This window comes from Gracilinanus agilis, chromosome 2 (genome assembly GCF_016433145.1).
Source record: "Gracilinanus agilis isolate LMUSP501 chromosome 2, AgileGrace, whole genome shotgun sequence".
Taxonomy (NCBI): domain Eukaryota; kingdom Metazoa; phylum Chordata; class Mammalia; order Didelphimorphia; family Didelphidae; genus Gracilinanus; species Gracilinanus agilis.
In genome coordinates, this window is record NC_058131.1 from 593,331,388 (window position 1) to 593,341,209 (window position 9,822).

The following is a 9,822-nucleotide window of genomic DNA, read 5'->3' on the forward strand; positions in this document are numbered from 1 at the left end:
CCATTAATAATTGCTCTATTAAAAAACAAGAGATACTCTCTGAGATTAGCTTATAAAATAGTGGAATTGGAGTCCGGAAGACCCACATTCACATCCTACCTCAAATATTTAGCTAAACCATTCAACCCCTCTCAGCTTCAGTTCTTCATCTTCAAAATTACAATAACTAGATTACCTACCCCCCCCAGGGTTGTTATAAGGATAAAATTAGTAAATATACCTAAAATGCTATTCAAATCTTAAAGCCCTAAACGAGACTAGCTTTTAATATTATTTTACTATCTATTAAAATAAGATAGCTTTAGAGCTCCCAGGAATTTGGATCCTCTTCTACATACCCTTAGAAAAAGTGCTTCTCACTTCTCTTTTAAATGAAATCTATCTTGTTGTTTTTTTTCTTTCAAGCCTCCTATTATTTTAGAAGACATTCAAGAAAAATAGTTTTTCAGGGTATCTGAGGGGATGCATTAGAAAGCTGTTTTATTGTTATAGCTAGTTGAGAAAGACTCAGTGACCTGAATACCAGTGCTATCTGCATGGTGGAGCCAACAGGGAGGAGAGGGGATGGAACCCAGCACTTTGGCCAGACTAGAAAAGCCAGCATACTATGAGGATCCCAGTTCAGGCTTCTGCTCTAGCAAAAAACTGAACATCCAGGTGCTTACATGGATGTCAAACAGCCCAGTCAGGCTATCCAGCTCAATCCTTCCCCGAGAGACCAAGAAAAGACCATTGCCTCCTGCTTGTCACCTTGGTAACTTGACATTAACATGCCACTATGCTAAACATTTGGATCTTTCCCCAACCTTGGCCAAATGTTCAGATGCTTTCAAGGGAGAGGTTTGTTTTTCCAGTTTCCCTTCCACTGTGACTCAGTCTCTAGGCAAATATGATTGTTTCTTGGTAATAATATAGGTCAGCTAAGATAATAGAAGCTGTGCCTCATCCCATTGTAGCTGGCAGAGATACATGGGATTTCTGGTTTGCCAGCCCTCATTAGCAACAAAAATATATTCAGCTTCCTGAGGCTGCAATGAATGAGATTTCTACTGTCACCAAACATTTGCTAAGCCCTGTGAGGTGAACAATACCCTGTAGCGATGGGCTCACAGGGAGAAATTTTTCTGCTCATTCCCAACCTTCCTCCTTCAGCAGAGGCAGCTGGGGAGAATAAAGAATGGATTGCTGAAACTTGAAGTCAGGAAGAACCAAAATCAAATCCTGCCTCAGACACTTATGACTGTGTGACCCTAAGCAAACCACTTAACCTCCCAGATTCAATTTTCCCACATGATAATAACAACACCTACTTCTCAAGGTCGTTATAGAGACCAAATAATATATATAAAGAGTTTTGCAATTTTTAAACCATTACATAAACATTAGCCACTCTTCTTTATAACAGGGAGAAACTATGCCCATCTGAAATCAAAAATTATAGTCTATCGATGACCTTATAGATCATCTAGTCCAAACCTCAAATTTGAAGGATTCATAAACCGAGGTTCAGAGAAGCCTATAGTGAGAAAGCTAATTACCCCAGATCTCAGACTCAAAACCAGGTGTTCTGACTTGCAGACAAGTGCTTCTCAATTATACAATGGCTCTTCTCATTAATATAGAGATTAAATGTGTAACTAACTTTCATAGGCATACTGAACAAAGGTAGTCTGTTTAGTCTCTCACTGTGTTGAGAGGAAAGAAAGGTGATGTTGATTCTAGGTGATTTTTCTTTCCATTAAAAATAGGGGAAAAGTCTTATAGCTCTTTATGGGAGAGTCTCATGCCCAAGGTAGAGCTGAAACTCAAAAATGTCAAAGTTAGACCAGAGTCCAAGGATAGAACATTCCAATCATTAATCACACACATTTATTAAGTGCCTACTATATTCCAAGCATTGTGTTAGGTGCTAGGAATACAAAACCAAAAATAAAATAGTCCCTGCCCTCAAGGAATTAACCTTACACTGGATAAGCCATATATGGGGCAAACAGGACTATCTCCAATTTGTTAGCATCAAATCAATGCCTTATATGTTAATACTGGACTTTCACAGAAATTCTGATAAAAATAAGATAAAATGAGGAACAGAGCAGATTTTTACCACTTTTGATCTTCTGAAGAATGGATCATTTTGGACTGATTCACAATTCATTGTTGTTTTAATTCAAAAAACATTGCTTAAAAATACTTACTGTATTTAGTGTATTTGTATTTGGTGCTAAGAAAAACAAGTTTAAACTATAGGCTTGAAAGCTAGAAGTAAGCTCAGAGGTCATCTAATTCCATTTTTTCATTTTAAAGATGAGGAAAAAGTGAGGCACAGAGAGATTGGATGATTTGTTCATTCACACAGGCTGTGAACTGAGATTTAAGCCCAGCTCCCTTAGTGACTTATCATTAGAATCTAAGCCCCTTGAGAGCAAGGACTGGATTCTTTTTGTATGTATTTCTATTTCCAGCACTTGGCACGTTGCCTGGCATAAATTAAGTATTTAATGAATGCTTGTTGACTTGCTTATTTTGATAGCATGCTTCCTCTCTAAGATACTGTCCTACCCTCAAAGAGTTTATAATCCATTCAAGAGACAAGATACAAGTGAGGGCAACTAGACCCTGACTTCATCTTACTTTCCAGTGTTTTGTTTTGTTTTTTCATACATTGGAATAATTGGAATATAAGCTCTTTGAGGACAGGAATTTCCTTTCTACTTAAATTTGTATTCCCAGAGCTTAGTACACTGCCTGATATAAAGTAAGTACTTGATAAATGTTTGTTGATTGAATGAAGATCCCACAGAGGGAATTCTCCAGTCTCAAACTATAGAAAGTAATAGGGAGCAAGGAACATCAGTCTTTCCTTTCCTCATTCAGCACTGTTAAGGCCCAGAGAATTCTTCTTCATCTAATCAACTCTCAGCAGCAGATGCCACTAGTCCTCCCCAGAGGGAGGGTTAGAGGGGAAGGAGGTAACATCTCTTAGCTCATTCAGACTTTTTCCATGAGCTATCCATGAGGCTGGAGTCAGCTCTTTTCAAGCAGCAGATTCATTCTCCATTCTGAGAACTCTCTTCAACTTGGCTATGCTGATTTTGGTACATTTTAAGTAGTAGGAAGCAGGCTCAGTTCTTTTTCCAGAGTTCTGTTTCTTCATTATTCTCAGCTTTTGTTTCTGCCTTCCTTTTTTAGTCTCTGATTTCATCAAAGCAGAGTTTTCTTACATTAAGTAATTCTCTTCTACTTTAGCATTAGAAATCAAAACTCACATTTCTGTAAGTCATGACACCAATAGGCAATATAAAATTGTTCCATATTCAACAAAAAGTTCTGGTTATCAGAGTTTCTCAATAATCAGTCTCAAAGAGGGCTCAGTGGATTAAGAGCTTGACCTGGAGACAGGAAGTCCTGAGTTCAAATTTGAACTTAGATACTTCCTAGTTGTATGATCCTAGACAAATCACTTAATCACCTTTGCCTATCCCAGTGATGGCAAACCTTTTAGAGATGGAGTGCTGGGCCCCTCCCCTACTCCACCCCTACCTCTAAGTGCCAGGCATGCCCTGTCCCATCTTGCCCCACACAGGGGAGGGAGAAAGAGCTCCCATTGGGCTGCTGGAAGGGAGAGACGTGTGAAGTGAGGAATGTCCCCTGCAAATGTAGAGAGGGGGAAGGGAGTGCCCTGAGCACTCTGCTCTCCTCCATTTCTGCCACTTGTGAGCTGCCCACCTTATCCCCTGTGAGCTCCCATTGGGCTGCTAGGCAGAGGGGCAGGGGATGTGAAAAAATGTCATCAGGCACAATGGAGGGGGGAGCAGCTTGGTCGAGTCCCTCTGCTTTTCTAGTAACAAATTCTGGCGGGGGGAGGGCAGCTGCATGCCCACAGAGAGTGCTCTGTGTGCCATCTTTGGCACCCATGCCATAGGTTCACCACTGACCTGGCCCTTTCTGCTCTTCTGCATTGAAACCAATACACAATACTGATTCTATGACAGAAGGTAAGGGTTTTAATAATAATAATCAACCTCAAAGTATTTAATAGTCACATCTAAATTAGTTGCTGGGAATCAAGACACTGGTCATCTTTGCTTTCAAAGGTTTTCCTCGGTTCTCTCAGAAATTGTGTTTGTGCTTATTTCTTTCTACAAACATACCAATGGTTATAATTTTGAGAATTCCCTGCAATGATACAAATCATAACTGATCCTCATTCTTTGTAGCATTCATCCATGTCCTCTTCAATGTTTGCCACAAGAAAATTTACCTAACATGTTAGAAGTCTTCTTTACTTTCTTCAAACATCTCAAGGGTTCATATAGCATATTAGAACCTGGAAATCTGTCATTCTTCATTCTCACCCACTCATCTTTTTCTGACATAAAATTCTTTGATGATATCCTTTATTCCTGTTCTCCATCAGTCCCTCATTGTTTATATATTGTAGTCTACTCACATATGCCATGTGCCTTTCCATTGCCATCTGTCTGATACTAGTCTCTGATTCTTTGTAGGGAAAGGTGTTCCAGGTCTCTCCACCTGACAGCAATGCAAGTAAATATTTGAATTTAAAAGATGGGATGTTCTGCAAAGGCTGGAAATCGTTATTGTTTTGATATTCATAAAAGTAATCCAGCTTGCTAGCCTCCTCCTTTTCAACTCTGGGCCCAGTTCATTGTCCACAATGTTTATCCCAGACATATATACTATTGGACTAGTTCTATAGCATGTCCATTCAGATACATGTTAAAATCTGGGGAATAACCATTCTTCATTCCTTTGGTTTTCCCTATGTGTAATGGAAAGGACAAATTCTTTTGAGTGATTACTGTTCTCTTGTAGAAGGGCTTGCATTGTTGATGCAATCAACCCAAAGTCTTCCATAAACAGGAACATCTGGAGGATCTCAGTAGGGAGCCTTTCTTAACTTGGACTCTGGATCCTCTCTATCACAAAGGTGAAAGCTTTTGGCAAGAAAAAGTTTTAGGCCCTGCCTGGTGTTTATTATCAAAAGTCTTTTTTTTAAAAAAGGCTATTTCTGACCTTACTCCTTCCAAGGAATCAAATAGTCTCAATGATATGAATAGAAAACACCTTTTTCTAAAAGAGCCTTAAGGTGCCATTTGGTTGTGTTAGGTTGCATTCTATTGGATGCTAATGGATCCTCTATTTGTCCCCCAATGCCCTCACAATCATATTACCTCTAGCACAGATATCTTATATATATATATATATATATTTTAAATCCTTACCCTCCATCTTGATTCAAAGGCAGAAGAGCAGTAAGGACTAGGCAATTGGGGTAAAGTGATTTGCCCGGGATCACGGAGTCAAGAAGTGTCTGAGATCAGATTTGAACCCAGAACATCCCATCTCTAGACCTAGCTCTCTATTCATTGAACTACCTATGTGCCTCTGTAATGACTTTTAAAGCAAGTGCCTCAATTTTTATAAATAGCTGCTAGTTAATAAACCAGAATGAGGTAAGATATGTGTAGTCACTGTTTTGTCATCAAAATTTTATGAAGGAGAGATCTGTTACCCATTTTTCAGACTGGTATTTTATTTACAGAGTAAAATTGGGCTATGTCCTTTTTGAACAGGACCAGAAGATTTGGCTCTAGAGGCAAGTGCTGCTATTGGTACAGAATCCTGAATGAAGTCACTTCCACCATGACCTGGGCCATTATATTTTTTTATTTTTATTTTTTTATTTTTTAGCCTTTACCTTCTACCTTGGACTCAACACTCTGTATTTGTTCTGTGTAAATGGAATTTTGTACCCCTGGCCTTGATTTCCCATCTCCTCCTGTCCTTGCGTGCTGACTTGGAAAGGATGTGGATTCTGGGTAGCGCTGCCTCTCTGGGGGTAGGGCTTCTGGTTGGGGCTTTTTGCTGGAGCTGGAGGTAGGCAAGCTGCTTGGGCTTGAGCTTCTTTTTGTCTTTCTATTCACCCTTACAGTTCCAAGGCAAAAAAGTAGAGTGCACCAGGCAATGAGGATTAAGTGACTTACCAAGGGTCAACACAGCTAGGAAGTGTCTGAAGCAAGATTTGAACCCAGGACCTCCCATTTCTGGTCCTCGCTCTCAATTCACTGAGCCTCCCAGCTGCCCCCATCCTGTGCCATTGTAACCATCATCTTAATGGGGCTATCACCTAACAGCATGATGCTATTACAAACAGATCAGTAAAGAAGATGCATGCCAGAGACCACAGAAATTTGGCTGAATCTAACTGGGTCATAGACTAAAGGAGGCACTTTGGTCAGACTAATAGGAACTTAATATCCATAATCACTGGAATGACTGTTCCCTTTAAAAGCAGTTAGTCTCTTTTCAAAACAGCCACAGCTAACAAAAAAAGAATGAAATACCAAATAGAATGCCTGCATCTAGTCCATGAGGGGTAAAGAGAATACTAAGGAGTGGGACTCAGATAATGAGTTTGCATCATCTAGACTAAAAATTTGGTCAGGGAATTGCAAAATTATGAGACAGTTAATGGTGTGGGATGCTGTATGATAGAATATAAGCATATATTGAGCCTGTCATGAAGGCAAGACAGTACAATGACTGAATACTATTTAGATTTTTAAGACAATTACATCTTTTTTTCTTTAAACTGAGAGGCAATGGTTTGTCTTTTTGTTTTTTTTTATCAATGTCTATTGCTTTCACGGTTTTATTTTATTGTTACTCTTTCAGCTAATAAATTCTGATCTTAACTGATAAGTCAGTGGTCTAATTGTGCAGACAGATGACTCAGGAATAACTCCATTGTCAAGTACAAAAATTTTCCTCTGCTTAAATATAATCATTTTTGTTTTTATAATCTGTTGCTCTTTGTGTCTAGCATCTACTAATTTTTTAAAGAAAATATGTTATAAAAGCACAAGGCTTTTGTTTAATCTACAAGTTGTTGGTTACTCTCGCTTTTTTTTTCACCTGAATCACTCTTTCCCATATATTTCTCCAAGTTCTCCCTTTTCCCCATCTTTGAATTAGTCTTTATATATCATAGTGTATGTTGATTTGAGTCTTCTTCATAGACTTTTTCCCAAGAAAATGATGTGGATGTATTAATGCAATTATTTTCATAATGGTCTTTCTACTAATACTTCTTATTAATATTGCAATTCATGATGAATTCATGATATCATAAATCAAATTGCCTGAGGCCCAAAGAGTAAACAATTTACTTCTGTATTTCCAGTGTCTTATAATTATTAAATTGAAAGACAGAAAAACTCAAAGATTTCAGAGATGGGGGTCTTCATACCAAATAATTTATCACTGAAAAGAGAGGGGGAAAAGAGGGACTCTGAGAGGAAAGAAGGAAGGAGGGAAGGAAAGAAAGATGGAAAGAAGGAAGAAAGGGAGAGGGGGAGGAGAGAGGAAGGAAGGAAGGAAGGAAGGAAGGAAGGAAGGAAGGAAGGAAGAAAGACAAGGGATAAACACACACATACACACACGCACACACACCTTTGGGTCAACTAGACATTTTCCAAGAGTCTATTGTGTACATTCAGCATACATTGTTGGTCTCTAAACAATATAAGTGCTAATCTGTTGGGATTTTTTACCCTTATCTTCTGTTTTAGAATTAATACTATATATTGGTTCTGGCAGAAAAGTGGTAAGAGCTAGGCAATGGGGGTGAAGTGACTTGCCCAGAGTCACACAGGAAGTATCTGAGGCCATGTTTGAATTCAGGTCCTCTCAACTCCAGGCCTGGCTCTAGATCCACTGAACCACCTAGCTGTCCATGTTGTAAGTTCTGATCTTAATATCCTCAGGTCAGATGAGCTTTAAAGCAGTACTCTGAATCCTCTTTCTAGATTTCCATGTATGTAGCTCACTCCAGAAAGGCATTTCCACAGATAGCCCATTCCAACATGGATCCCTATCTTCTTTAATCTCAGGAAGTTCTTTTTGATGAGATTGTTTCCTAGAAGCTGATCTAAATTTATACCAACTTCAATGGCTATAATTCTTTCAAGGCAAGTTCACTCCCTTTCTGGTTGTTCTCATTTCACATGTATCTGAAAAGGGGAGAGAGTCACACCTCTCCTGGGACTTAATCTTCCGGCCAAGAAATCCAGCTGTAGCTAAAAATGTAAATTTGCTTTTTTAAAGAAAAACAACTTTTTTTCCTAATCATAGGACCATAGATTTAGAGCAAGAAGTCTTAGAAGATAGCCAATTCAGCTCTGTCATTTTTCAGAAGAGAAAATTGAGACCAGGAGGTATGAGATATACAAAACCGTGTTAACCCTCTCCCAAAATTATCCACCTAAGTAGGTGGCAATATTCTAAGTATCATCAAGACTCTCAAATCTTTTACTACTCATTCCTCACAAAAGTATGTCCCCATAGCTAAGTTAGAACTCTAGTCCCATGTTCTAAATAGTCTGCTATGCCTCCTGTAACATATTACTGAATTAATAACTATTTACTGGGTGCATAATGCGCAAAGAACATCTCTCTTCATGAATAGAATGAAGAAGTGAAAGAGAAAGACAAAAAGAAATACATATGAAAGAATCTCCAAACTAGTTGGAATTTACCAGCCTTATTTCAACCACTGAAACTTGAGAAGGCTTTCCATTTAGAATAAACCTCTTCAGCTTTAAAAGAATGCATACCCTTTGATCCAGCCATGTTATTACTAAGTTTGTACCCCAAAGAGATAATAATGAAAAATGTTTGTACAAAAAATATTCATAGCCATGCTTTTTGTGGTAAAATGTAAATTTGCTTTTTTAAAGAAAAACAATTGGGGAATGGCTGAACAAATTGTGATATCTGATGGTGATAGAATATTATTGTACTGAAAGGACAGGAAAGACCTCCACGAACTGGTGCAGAGTGAAATGAGCAGAACCAGAAGAACATTGTACACAGAAAGTGAAACATTGTGGTAGGACTGAATGTAATGGACTTTGCTACTAGTAGCAATGCAATAATTTAGGACAATCTTGAGGGACTTATGAGAAAGAACTCATAACTCCACATCCAGAGAAAGAACTGTGGGAGTAGAAATATAGAAATAAAACATGATTTGTCACTTGTTTATGTGGGCATTGGTTTTTAAAAAGATTATTACTAAAATTAACAATTTCGAAATGGGTGTTGAGTGATAATACATGTATAACTCAATGGAATTGCTTGTCAGCTCTGGGAGGTGGGAGGGGAAAAGAGGAGGGAGAGAACAGGAATCATGTAACCTTGGAAAAATACCTAAATAGTATAAACCTCTTCCCTTAGAATTTAGAGCATTGGACTATTAAGCAAGGGGACATAAGTTCTAGTTATTGACAAGCCTTTATAAATGTTTATTACTGCAGGCCTAGTGCAAGACAATGGGGACAACAAGGCAAAAATGAAATGATGCCTGCCTTCAAGAAGCTTACATTCTTTTTCAAAAAATAAAAGGTACCTATATAGGTCAGATAAAAATCATCCACGAAGAAAACAGACTAGCAAGTCAGGGAGGTAGGGGAATAAGTAGTGGGTCTCTAAGAGAAGGGGACATAGACAAGATATTTTTTAGAAGAAGAAATAAGATTTGACAAGTGTTTGGATATGCAAGTTCAGTGAGAGTGAAGTCCAGTATTAACAGTATGGTTGTAAAGAATGATGGTTCCCTCAACAGAAACTGGGTAGTTCTGACAAGGGATGAGTTTGGGAGAGAAAGATAATGAGTTCTGGTTTTTGTCACATTGAATTTGACAGGTCTCCAAGACTTCCCATTGGAAATTTTTTACAGGAAGTTGCATATGTAAGACTAGAGTTAAGGAGAGAATTGAGGATTACATATAGATGTCT